Below are 13,727 nucleotides of genomic sequence, written 5' to 3'. Positions count from 1 at the left end.
TATAGTATACTATATATATTATATTATATTATATTATATTATATTATATTATATTATATTATATTAATTTTTTACTATATGATATTATTACTATTAACTTCCAGGGCTTTAAATACAGGTAGGACAAATGTGTTATGGCCATGATTTAAATCTGTCAGCAGAGTCCTTGTAGGCTCTGATTCTGCACATATACAAACTCTTGAAGGCAGAATTGGAAGCACACAGGTAAGACCTCAGGAACAGGATTTAGAGCCATGTCTGCTCTTATTGGTGTCTACTCCAGTCCCAATTTCCAGTTTTTCCTCTAAACTTGATAAAGTTATTGGATGGCAGTGGACAGAGTTGGGTTTTGCACTTTTTCCTCTGGGATATCTTGAAATAAAGGTGTCAAGGAATCATCTAAGGAATACTCAGACAGAAATCTGCTCAGAAATGCTCAGAGGATTGTTGAAGAGCTTTACCTCTCCCAGGTTTTCCACATGCCATGTCAGTGATGTGCATCTTTAGTGTCAGTCTTCCAGGCCAAATTCCATGGTAGTGAAAAATTGAGCTTTCCAGCAGTAGAGGAGATTTTGGCTGTGTGTTTTCAATTGTGTATGCAGAGGATAGACTGTCAGGAGGGCAGTTAGAATGGCATGGAGCACTCAGGATTTGTTTCATCTGCAAGTGGCTGCTCACAGCAGCGTTATGGGACAGAGGAAGGATTGCATGCCACTTTGAGTCTGCAGGGAAAGAGGAGGAAATCCCAGGTCTCCCTAGTGAAGTTTTGGAGGAAAAAGGTGAAATCATGTTTCTGAAGGTGAACAGTCACTGGTAGGTGATGTCTTTTAGAAAAAGTTGCTGAGCAAAGAGGAGCTTGGGCTCTGTGGGGATTGAGGGCATTGCAGTTTGTAGGAAAGGGAAGGATTTTTCTACTGCAGATGTAGAGGACTGTGGAGCAGAAAAATACAGGCTGGAAAGATTCAGTGTGAGTGTTAATGATGTCCCTGAAAAGGAACCCAGCAGGAATCCCATTCTCCTCATTCAGAAACTCCTTATTCAAGAGTCAAAGCTACTGGCAAGGAGATTTTGGAGGAAAGGTGCTGACTTCTGAAGCTTGGGATTTGGATAGGAGTCTAAAGGATTTAGGCTCTTTTCTCTTAGTAGGAGCAGCTTAGCAGGTAGCCTGGTGAGCACTCCACCTTGATTTCAAGTGACACAATTTAATTTCATCCTCAAAAGGTATTTCTGTGCATATGGAGGAGAGAATATTGCCAGGAGCTTGTTTGGGACAAGCACTGCAGTGCAGCCCAGAGGTACCAGAGAAGCAAATTTGTCAAGGTCAAGGTGCCCCAAATCAAACCAGGATTTTCTTATGAATCTTTGTCATGAGAAATTTTTTGTTTGACTTTGATTTTCATAATGATAATATCATAAAGTCTGGACTGCAGTGTTGGTTTTTGTGGATCTTGTTTTTCACCTTCCTTTTAAGAGGGCTCAGAAGTTTTGATACAGAAAAAGGAAATCAAGTGTTCCTATTGTTATGATCTCATGACTCTAAAACCAAGGTCAATCCCTATTGGAAAAAGGGAATTTTCAAAATTCTTTTGTGTAGTAGAAGTTATATTGTAGCAGTTAATGCTCGAGCTGTCAGTGTGGCCAAATGCATGTGATGATTCAAGGATTATTCTGTATTCTGTGTGTCTTGCAGAGCGTGATTTATAACGGGCAATACTTTTTCTAAAAAAAAAGAGTTCATTTTTCAGTGTAATTTTTCTTGTTTCTGTAAAACTCAGATGTGTGCAGTGGTTCTAAATGGACCAGCACTCCCCTGCAGCATGACTATTTTCCCTGCTCCCAACCTTCCATATTTCTGTTTTAATAGCCTATAGAAATTGAACTGTTCTCCACTTTACACATCATTTACTTTATGCAGTGAATCACTCAAAGCAGGAAAACTGAAAAGTAATGAGCCATTCACATGATTTTTACTGAAATTAAGATTTCAATACTGTGCTGTTAGTTTCTTGTGATAGGAAGTTGAATGCTTTTCTGATCAGAACAATAATCTTAAGAACAAAGTGTCCAGAGAAGGGAGGGGAGCTGGGGAAGGGGCTGGAGCACCAGGGGCAGCTGAGGGAGCTGGGGGGGCTCAGCCTGAAGAAAAAGAGGCTTGGGGGGACATCCTTGCTCTCCACAAGTCCCTGAGAGGAGGCTGGTGATGATGGAGTGAGGTGGGGTCGGTCTCTTCTCCCAGGTAAAAAGGGACAAGAAGAAATGGCCTCAAGTTATGCCAGAGGAGGCTTGGATTGGATATTGGGGAACATTTAATTAATTGTCAAGCATTGGAACAGGCAGGGCAGAGGAGTCCCCACCCGTGGAGGGATTTTGAAGCCATGGATGTGGTGCTTGGGGACCCTTGGGGACATGGTTCACTGGTGGAGCTGGCAGTGCTGGGTTAATGGTTGGACTCAATGGCCTTAAAGGTCATTTCCAGCCTAAATAATTGCATGATTGTAGGGAGTTCCAAGCCCCAGGTACACATGTAGATGCTAAAGCAATGCACTGCCCTTCTTCCCAGCAGGAAAGTGTGGCTGGCTTGCTGAAGGACAGCTATCACAGACATCTTTTATGGAAAAGCCTTTCCTTAGGATCTTTCCTCCTGAGAAGCTGAGAGGCCTCAGGAACAAAATGTAAACAATGGTTATCTGCTGCTATGGAATGCAACAGGTGCATCTGGGATTGGTCTATTTTAGATGTTTGTAATTAATGGCCAATCACAGCCCAGCTGGCTTGGACAGAGAGCCAAGCCACAAACCTTTATCATTCTTTGCTATTCTATTCTTAGCTGGCCTTGTGATGAAATCCTTTCTTCTATTCTTATAGTATAGCTTTAATGTAATATATATTATAAAACAATCAATCAAGCCTTCTGAAACATGGAGTCAGATCCTCGTCTCTTCCCTCCTCCTCAGACCCCTGTGAACACCGTCACAGACAGGAGAGAGCTCCCTCAGCAGCCTCTTGTTAAAAAACTTTGAACATTTTGGAGGAGCAAGCTGGACTTTCAGCCGTACATAATTACAGGTTAGCAAATATATTTAAAGAAATTCGTGAAGGCTCTGATGGAAAAAAACTTCTGGTTCTTGCCTCTTCATATGAAAGCAGGGCCAGGGCAGAAGTGTCACTAGAGATTGCTGGCTGTTGAATTGGGTGCATTTGGAAAATTGTTGAGAATCATGGTCTGTGACCAAGTCCCACAGAGTGCTGATCAAGTGCAGAGATTTTACAAAGAAGATGTATGCTGTGTGATAATATAGTATACAGGTAATTCCTGTAGCCTTTAAAGGATAAATAGGTTTTTTTAAAATCTATAGGAAAAGATGAAAATGGCTCTAGATTGATACACCTAGGTTGAAGCTGACTCCATCACTAGTGGAGTTCAGGTGTTTTCTGCCTAGTTCACTCATACAGAACCTGCTCTTCCTGCCTTGGAGAATGGCCTTCCATATCAATGAGAAATTTCCAGCCCAGGGAATGAAGCCTAAGGTGGGAGATTGACTCAGTAATTATGCACATGGAACTCTTCATTGCTCCACAGAGCCAGAATCTGAGAGAGCATTCATGTTACACTGCAGGTGTCAGGGCTTGCAGCTATGCTGGCAGAAGGGATGAAAGTTCACATTTTCACTTGTCCAGAGGATTGATTTTCATGTAAGTTGTCCTCCACAAGACATATCCTAGTTGAGAGAACTGCCAATTTCAGACAAGGATGTGTGTATTGGTATGAGAGCAGTTCTGAGCACACTGAGTGTCAGATACTGCTTTATTTTCAGAACAGTGTAAGGGAATTAGGAGAAATAGGAATAATTAATGTTTTTTTTTCTTTTTGCAAAATGTAGATTGAAATTTTAAGTGCTTAGTATTTTGTGTTCAGTTATTCCAAATTCATATTATAGTGGTAAACGAAAGTAAAACAATCTTTATTTTCCTTTTGGAAGAGATTATTTGACTGCTTTTGGGTGCTAGAGATGTGTCCTAGTGACCAGAAGTCTGTTCCTTTGTGCATTCTGACCTCTGTGGGTGTAAATTGCAGTTCTTCCTGCAGAAGCTGTGATAATACTCCTGTAGTTGAATTAAAGGCAAACCTTCATAAAGTGGTTTAAGTCCTGGACCAAGAAGCATTTATTTGTTATTTGTCCCCACTGGTAGGCCTTCCAAACCCCAGTTTTGTATTTGTGGAATTGTGAAGAGCATTTTTTTTCCACTATTTAGTCTTGCTCTGACATCAGCTTCAGCCCAGTCATAGGAAGATGTGTAAGTGTTCCCTGAAATCCCAAACAATGTACAGTGGAAAAAGTTCATTGCTTTCTTTTTGAAAATGAGAAGACCCCTATGCATAGAAATGTGTGGAATGAATATTTTTCTAGTCATGAAGAGGATGGGTCATTAAATTATGTTTATTTCTTAAAAATGGATTAATTTCTGGAATAAGTGCGATATGAACCATGCTCTAGTGTTCAAACAAATGCAAACAAATTTAGCATCACTAATCTCAGTAATTTTGTGTCATGTACTTAATTCTTGAGTATTTGCATCATTTGGGCCTTTTGAAAGAATCTTTCACATCACTAGGGAAGCCTAACCTTGTTGTTTCTCTTCACAAGGTTTAAATTGGAATATCTGATATGATATATTCCCATCCTTAACATTTGCTTTTAAAATGACCATTTAATGTTGCTGATGCTCGTGACCAAAGAGCACAAGTTTTTTTTGTTGGAATATATTTGGGTGAAAGGTAACTTTTATGTTACTAAGCTGGAATCTGTTCCTCAGATGAATGATAATATGAAATATGCACAGGTTTTGATAAATTTGTCAAAGCAAAGGAATTTCTTTAATGTTATATGAAAGCAGAAACAAATGTATAAAAGCCAAATCTTAAATATTTATTATATCTTTTCAATTTTGATGAAGTAGCTTTAATCTATTGGATAGAGTGCAGACCTCTCAGAATTTGGAGTGAAGCTGACATATTGATATATGATAAAAGATAACAGGAGGTGGATATCTCCTGATAGAAGAGAACAGGAGGTGGGTACTTGGCCTTGCCCTGTCAGGAGCTGTGAGCAGCACCTGCAGTGGGAAGCGCTGGCATGGAGGAGGTACACTAAATATCTCTGTGTGCTGTAATGAAAAAAATCTCCAGAATGAATTTGGGCTTGCTGGATATGTGTAATGAATGAACAGGTTATTTTTCAGGGTTTATTTAGGCTCTCATATTCAGGAAGATGGGAAATGTTGTACTTTCTCCTGTTACTTAGACCCTGTGTGGGATTATGCAGGCACTTTATGTAGATCTGTTGACCTCTGCTGAGCTCCTTGTAAAGAATGGCAACAAATTTTTTCAGACACAAAGCTGTGTTTGTAAAGGTAATGCAAAGAATGAAATGCTGTGAGAGTTAAAGAAATTAGAGTGAGATATGCATGTAATGGCCAGCAGCCAGTCCTTTTATAATCACAGTTATGCTGAGTGAGTTCTTTGAAATAATCTGCAGAGGGCTGATGGCTCAACCCCTTTTACTTCTGGGAAGTATTGGTGTCTTTTGGTACTGTTCATTTATCAGAGGAATCATTCATACAGCATCAGATTCCATGATCTTCCACACATTCACATGAATTCCAGCTTTGTGATAGAAATGTGTTGTAAATGTAATGCCCTGGATCTGGGTTGTTTAGCAGAATGGATTGCAAACCCCCCTGACCAGTTCAGGTTAAGGTAAGGTTGTGGGTGAGTAATTTGGTTTTGGTATTTATTAAAAATGAGACTGAAATTAATTTTAAATAAATGCATTCCTGTGTTTATATTGTTGAGGTGATACAAGTGCAGACCTACATCACAGAAATCAAATTCATTCTGTCTCCATGTGGAGATGATGCAGTGCTTGATTCATTAGTGGCAAGGTGCTGCTGTTGGTACCTTTTTGAGATAGCTTTGCACATTTCTCGTCCTGGATCCATGTACAGAGGATGTGCAGGAATTCCATGGGCTGAGCAGTGTCAGATCTGCCACTGGCACCTTTGAAAATGTTAGGCTGAGAGATTTTGGGGGTTTTTTGCTGTTTTGGTTTTGTTTGTTTGGTTTGGTTTTCCTGTACAGACACAGACTCAGCAATTGAGGAAGGAGGAAAAAAATAATAAAAAAAGGGAGCAGCTGTACTTTAGCGTCAGTGTTTAGAGACAGGGAGTGCTCCATGGGAATGGATCTTCAACTGGAGGCTCCTGTGATTCACCAGCAGCTTGTCCTGGGTCCCTCAGCCCTGCTGTCACTGTCACGCAGCCTGCTGTCACCTCAAGTGGGGGCCACAGAACCCAGCCCCACTCCCTCCTTCAAATAACTGACTTAAAATTGTAAAGGGATATTTTCATGGCAAGTAGCTGAGGAGCTAGAGAGCACAAAGACACTGTCAGTGAGACTAAAGAATTGCTTCAGGCAGGAAGCCATGGTGGGTGCTTTTTTAATGAAAAAGATGTAAGAAAAAGGAAGTTATCTCAGTCAAAATCACCTTTGCTAAATACTGGAGGGCTTAGTGACAGGTATAAATTATTATTAAAGTAGATATTATTGAAATTAACTCCAGCTTTTGTGATATAGAGGTAATTTCAGAGGAAGCTTGTCTCTGTAAAGCCTTGGATTTAATCTCTAGTCATTATCTGAAGACCTGTGATTTATGTAGAGTAATGCACTCAGGTAAAGGATCTTAAACAATACAGTGTGGTGTAAGTTTTTACTTATTTTGAATTGTGTGCTGAAATTTGGTTTTTAAAAAAATGTATTCCCCAAACATCTCTCATGTATCTAGAGATGGCATAGGCTAAAAGCAGAGACAGAATATTCCCAGGGTCCTGAAAGACCAGAATCTGCTTAATTTAAAAAATATTTCCGTCAGGTCCCAAGAGATCATTTGCATTCTCAAAATTAAATGCAAGCTTTTATTTATAGACTAAAATTAAATACAAACTTACATATAATTTGACACAAGCTAAAGCAAAAATGAAGATAAATCAGTCTGTCCTGGTACAGTGAACTCTTTTTCCTTTAAATGATTCACTGCAAGTTGTACATGCAGCTTACTTGAGGGAGCCTTCAGTACTTACAGTAGCTCAGTAGGAGATGGTTGTGTACATATGGGTTTGATAAATGGGCAAGAATTAACAAACATTCATCCCACAGTATCTGTTCTTCATAATTCCTATCCGTGAGACTGAGGCCATGGTGGGACTGGGGTTCAAACATTCAAGGGATTCCCAGGAAAACAAACACTGCTTCCTCCTCCAAGTGTTCTCATCACAGCATTGTTTTCCAGCCCTCTGTTGTGTTCCAGCACAGCAGATGTTTAACAAAAGGACTCAAAGTGTTATTTTTCACCGGTGATACCCTGCAAAGAGCAAGGTCCTTTTGGAAGATCTTGTCTTAAACCATTTAATCTGTTACAAATCCACGTGTGAATGTGTCTGATATCCAGGATTTCTGATGAAAATTCAGCCTTTCAGAAGGACTTTTGTCAAGTCTTGATTGAATCAAGTCAATTACTGTTCCAGCATCTAGTTGAGTTTCACATTTGACCTACGTGAGTTTTTCTAAGAGGGTTTGCACTCATAAAATCTTCATGTCTCTAATAAAAGACGAGCCAGGAGCCTCATTAATATTATTGCCATGACCACAAGGCAGATTCTCAGGCAAAGCAGCTCCCATCCAACAGCCCCTGCTTACTTTGGAGCCAGCATTCTTTTCTGAAATGCTCAGTATGATCATGAAAGGCAGGCTGGTAGGATCTGCACTCTGCGGTCTTGAGGAATTTCCTGAATCAATATAGTAGGTATGAAAATTTATTTTAGATGTAAAAACTTGTCTTGAAAATGCATTTTCATTTCAGTTGTGACAGTTTAATCTAAAAATATGTCCAATGACATTTTCCCCAGTGTTTAGAAACTACACTTTTTTTACATGTTGAACTGAAGTAGTAATTTTTAAAAGCAGAAGATTTAATGCCATTTTAATGCCTGTAATTCTATCCCAGTTACTGCTTTATTATGAAACATGCTTTTGTGTGTGGAGGTGAGTGAAATACTTGCTTTTTAACGCTTGTAGGATAAGGGCCTCTGAATTCTGATTATTGTCAGCTTTTGATTATTCCAGGTGGTGAAAGGGTAAGTTTATAACCCAGAGAGGACAGATTATTCAAAACACATGTAGCTGGGGTTGTGAGAACATCCATGGAGGGTGCAATGGGGAGAGGAGAGGTCAGTGACACTTGCCTGCAGTTCAGAGATCTCTCAGCTTGGCGTGACCTGATCAAGTCAGTCTGGCAGCACAGTGACAAAATAAATGCAGCTGTATTGCTTCCAGACACAAACTGTCTCCTGCTGGGTGAACTTGGGTGTCATTCTGCTGCTGGCACCAGGGAGTTGCAACCTTGAGGAGCCACAAAGGGATGATTGAAGACCAGTTTTTTTCTTTTGTAGAAGCTTAAAAGCTTTATGGAGGTAGCTCATCATCAGCTCCAGGGTGAAATAGAAATTAGTTCTTTGCAACAGCTGAACGTGATTTGCCAGCCCACCAGTTTCCTAATGAGTCTTTTGCAAAGCTTCAAAATAATTTAAAGTTCTGCAAGTATCAGTTGATTGAAATCAGCATTTTAAGTCATTTGTGTTAAATATCTGTTCCAGCTAGGGCATGAAGGCATTTGAGCTGCAGCACTTGGTTTACACAGGTCCCTGATTCCCAGAGATGGGGTAAAATTCTCCTTTCCAGGCAGCCTGCAGAGCTGGGGTGCTGCACACAGGCAGGAGGAATGGGAATGGGTATTCCCTTGTGAAATGGGAATGTGAAGTCCCTTGTGGAATGGGAATGGGCATTCCCTTGTGAAATGGGAATGGGCATTCCCTTGGGGAATGGGAATGTGAAGTCCCTTGTGGAATGGGAATGGGCATTCCCTTGTGGAATGGGAATGGACATTCCCTTGTGAAATGGGAATGGGCATTCCCTTGTGAAATGGGAATGTGCAGTCTCTTGTGGAATGGGAATGGGCATTCCCTTGTGGAATGGGAATGGGCATTCCCTTGTGAAATGGAAATGGGCATTCCCTTGGAGGAGGAACTGTGGAGCTGCAGCTTCCAGCATGTTCTCCCAGCTGGAGTCAGCAGCACTGCTGCTGTGCAGGGCCTTTCCTGCTTCTTTCATCAAGAAGGTTTTTAAGTTGTGAGTTTTAGATACTGTTTTGGGAGAAATACCTGAATCTTTCAACTTTATGACTGTGCTGACAGGAGTTTAGTTTCTTTTAGGTCTTTTCTTTTTGCAGTAGAGTTTTGCCAAAGTTCAGTTCTGCATGCATGGATTAAATTTAGTGCTGTCTTGTCTATTTTACCCCCTATAAGAAAATCTGCTCTGGTTTGGCAGTTACTGCTGCCCTGTGTTTCTGTGCTGTTCTCTTCCTTTCTGCTTCCACATCTCTGTGAATCTCCTGCACTGTTTTTCCTATTATTTCTGTCCTGTACCAGCTCCAGCTCAGCCCACAGTCCTGTGTTAGGGACAGAGGGTTCTGCTCATGGTGCAGGTACCCAGACACTGTCACAGGCTCCAGCTTCACCGCTGCAGACCTTGGAGAGGAGCAGAAACTCAATGTCTTGAAGCCTTTGTGTCAGGCTGTGTGTAGATGTGGTAATTGTGCTCTTCAGTGCTGGCAAGGTTCTCCTTTATTGCCTTGGAGGCTGGGAATGATGGAGAAATGGTTAGAGACTGGAAAATAAGGGTGGTGGCACAAAACCCATATATTCACAGCAATTCTTCTGAAACTTTTGATGGGGTTTGATGAATGTTCAAAATCAGCTGAAGTAACTGTGGAGTTGGTGTCTTCAGTTGATGCATGTCCCATTATTTCTGTTTAAGGTGTGATTTGGTGCAGTCTTTGCCATATCCTGTGAACTTGGTCCAGGCTGTCAGCCTCCTTTCAAACACCTACCAGCAGAGCCATGTGCTGGTGAGATTGCTGCCCCCAGAGTGAACAGCAGTTCATTATATTGGTTTTCAAGTAAAGGCTGAGTATCAGCAGTGCCACTAAATAGTACTGCAGGGTCCTGTGCCTGTTGTCACGTTGTCCATGGGATAATGTGACAGTGTTCAGTGAGGAGCCCCAGATGAGCAGGGTGTCACAAGGGGAGGGATCACGTAGCTGCTCATGGCATGAGCTCAGTGTGTGACACGGGTTTGGGGCCACAAAGGCATTCTTTCACACAGACCATCTGCTCTATTTCCTCAACTCTGCATTCTCACAGTGCCCTGAACCAACCAAAAACCCAACGTGGAAGTCAAGTCCTAGTGCACAGAGAGGGAAGCAATGCAGAGCTCAGGAGCTGTGAGTTTCTGGGCTCAGCTGATGCTTCAGGTTTAGCTTTTATATTTTTCAGATTCTGGACTGCTTTAGTGTGTATTTCTGAGCTTCATGTGAGGGGATGGTGAGAGAGTAGGGAGACAAAACAATTCCTGCTCCAGCTGGGCACCAAGAACAAATGATCCAAATCTCAGCCCCAGAGCACAAACACCGTGGGCTGGAGAGAGAAAAACAAGCAGGGTGGGACTGCATGGGCTAAAGCTGGAATGGGACAATGAACTGCAAGGTGCAAATGGAGCAGAACTGATCACAGTGACAGACCCCGTGCCCGGTCATGCATTTTGTGCCCATTTTGGTTCACCTTGGGTGCAGCCCTGGCTGGGCTCTGGTGCTGCCCAAGGTGCATCCATGGAGGCCTTTTAACAAATTCCTGCTTTATTCTTTAGCTCTGTCTGATCTCTGTTCTAGGCCAGCCTTCACAAGGCATCTCACCTGAGCAGTGTGGGTCACAGCCAGAGTGGCCGAGTTTGGAGGAGGGGCTGCTGCACTGGGTGTCCCCAGGCGTCCCCACAAAACCCTCCTTGTTTCACAGCAGCCCCTGGAGTGGGTGCCCAGAGCCAGCCCCTCACCTGGTGCAGATCAGCCTTGCACCCCAGAAATCACTGCTGCCACTGAGATCTGCACCCAGGCTCTCAGTGTTCACATTTTGTCCTGTAATTAGGCAGAAAAAATACCCTTCTATGAATCCTTATCTCATCATCTTTGCTAAGGCTGCAGCAGAATTAATTGTGTATTACTGATGTAATTAGCTTAATTAGATGATTGGTTTTGTTTATGTTGTACTTCAGAAACAGTACAGATGAAAAATGTTTTTAAACTTGGCATGCTTCCAGTACATTTTATTTAACTTTCTCAGCTTTCAAAATCTCCCCCTTTTCCATCTAAGAACTACTATTTTTCTGTCTTTAAACCTTTTATTTACAACCTGCATTAAGTGTGTGTTAAATTGGGGTCTTTATTACTACTAATGTTGATCTTCCATTGTAAACCCTTAGGAAATCCAAGTTGCATTTTTAACCCTTTTTCAAGCTATCAACGTGCAACTCTCCAGACACCTGTGAATGAAAGAGTTTTATTAAGTAACCTATAAGAACCGTTGTAGAAGCCTCTAGGTCATTTGTTAAAGATTTGCTGTGCTTGTTGTTGGTGATGGGAAGGAGTGATATGATGCTGAGAAGTGCTGGAGGAGGAAATTAAAAGTTTATTGTTATGTGGTTCTGGTGGAAATGGGTCATGTGGGGGTCTAAGATCTATTTGAAATGAAGCACTCTGACCAAGGTGATTTTTTTTTACATAATGCTTCAGCTTTTCTCCCTGTTAGGGAGGAAAATTATATAACTATATTAAAAAACTGTATAAAAGTACATAAACTATATTATTCTATATTATCTATAGAAGAGACAGACTGTATTTACACAATACAGAGATTGCCCAGATAAAACCCAGTAACCACAAGAAATACAAAGAGTAATGGGTTCCCAGAACATTAATTTGGCAGTATTTCATAGCACCTGAAATGTGTTTTATCAGCTTTATGATGTGAGCAGGAATATATGGTGCTCTGCTTCAGATATTCAACATTCCTGTTGCTTACCTGGAGCTGGGTGGAGCTGCACAGCCCTGATCTCAGTGCTATTTAAATGTTCTTCTCTGGCATAATCAGACTGGGATTAATTATTAAATGTGAAGTTTTTAAAATGGGCCTAAGGGAGTTAAGTCCTCATTTCATTGTTCAACTTTTAAATAATCCCAGCAGAAAAGCCTAGCTATTTCTCTTTTCCCAAATTCTCTCAAAAACTATGGATTCAGTTGCAGACTAGCATCTCTTTAAAGGGTTTGCAGCTCCTTTTGCTTGACACTCACTTTACACACAAGGTCCTAATCAAAACATTTTGTTTGATTAGCAGGAAATAAAACACCTTTTCTATTGTATGCATTTGTACAACTGAAATCAAGAGAAAAATGTGCCTGGGAATGAAGAAATGGTGGCAGGGAGAGTGGAATGATAGGGTCAGGATGAAATGGGTCATGACTCTCATTGCCAAACTGATAATGCAAGATAAATGAAGGAAAAATCTAATTCCTGGACTAGAAATGAGTGGAGTTAGAGAAGGGTTGGGTTTTCTATGCTTCATGAAGCAAGGGGAGGAAAGCAAGGTGCAAGTGTAAGTGGTGCAGTTCAAATGAACATTTATCACATGCATTAGGAAGGTCCTGTATCCCCTATCCAGTTTCCAGGTAACTTTTGTTCCCAGTTTGCAGAAGCCCTGTCAGTTATTGCACAATCTGTGTCAGAGCAGGGGTGTCAGTCCCTGAGGCTCCTTGGCCTGGCTCTGGTACCTCAGTGGGCACCACAGAGCAGAGAGGGAGCAAAGAATTCCCTTTTCCACTCAGCCAGCCTCCCCTGGCTCAGCTACTGCCATTTACACCCCCAGCCTCTTTTCCTGAGGAGATCAGATCCATTTTCCTCTCACCAAACCCATCACAGGTGGTTTTGTGAATCCAGCACTGTCCTGAGGAAGGGACAATCCAGTTTGGGACTGGTTGAGAGAATTCCCCCCAGGAGTCCCTTCTGGTGGATGTGGATTTGTTTTATTGTTGGGTTCTTCCTCCCAGGACTCATAAACAGGTCAGCCACAGATGGGAGGGAGGTCCTTTTCTTCTTCATGGGTTTTTTGGGGTTAAAGACCCCTTGGAATTGGAGGAACCGTCTGGTCTGAGGAGTTTCCCAGCAAGTATCAGTAGATAATGTGAGGATGCCCACTGGGCAATTCTAAAAATATAGAACTATATATTAGTTAGTGGGATATAACTATATATTAGTTATATAGCTGGGAGAGATGATTAATTGCAGTTGCCTCCTGTTTCTCAGATAGGTTTTGATGCAAAATTAAAGCCAACAAACATTGCCAAGTCCTTTAAACCAGAATGATTATGGTTTTCCAAAATGATGGTTTACCATTTTTCATGGAGGACCAAGGAGGGAATGAGCGTTCTTTCCCAAAAAAAACCAAAAAACCAAACCCAGAAACAAACAAACAAAACCAAACAAAAACCAAAAATCCTTGCAAAGCCTTAAAGTAATTTAGTATAGCTTGTAAAGGGGAAGGAAAAGGGTGGGATACTTGAAATAAATATGGTAAACATTATATACATCCAATATATAATGGTTGGATTCGTCCAAATGGATTCATCTGGCTAATAATCCAGCGGTAATTAGAAAAGATTATATATTTGTTTGGACCCATTCATGGATTAACCTGGCCATCTGAGGTTGATCAAATTGCACATTGTTCT

General features: G+C 41.3%; 1 protein-coding gene across 1 annotated transcript in view; it reads left to right on the top strand.

The window, feature by feature from the left end:
- LOC128940944 (glypican-5-like) overlaps positions 1 to 13,727 on the top strand; it is a 372,567-nt gene that overhangs the window by 47,027 nt on the left and 311,813 nt on the right. The gene's annotated exons all lie outside the window — the stretch shown is intronic.

The sequence above is a fragment of the Melozone crissalis genome, unplaced genomic scaffold (assembly GCF_028551555.1).
Source record: "Melozone crissalis strain CALT ecotype California unplaced genomic scaffold, PUWL_Pcris_2 ptg000034l_1, whole genome shotgun sequence".
NCBI classification, from domain to species: domain Eukaryota; kingdom Metazoa; phylum Chordata; class Aves; order Passeriformes; family Passerellidae; genus Melozone; species Melozone crissalis.
The sequence above is the reverse complement of the archived record's forward strand: the minus strand, read 5'-3'. Positions and strand labels throughout refer to the sequence as shown.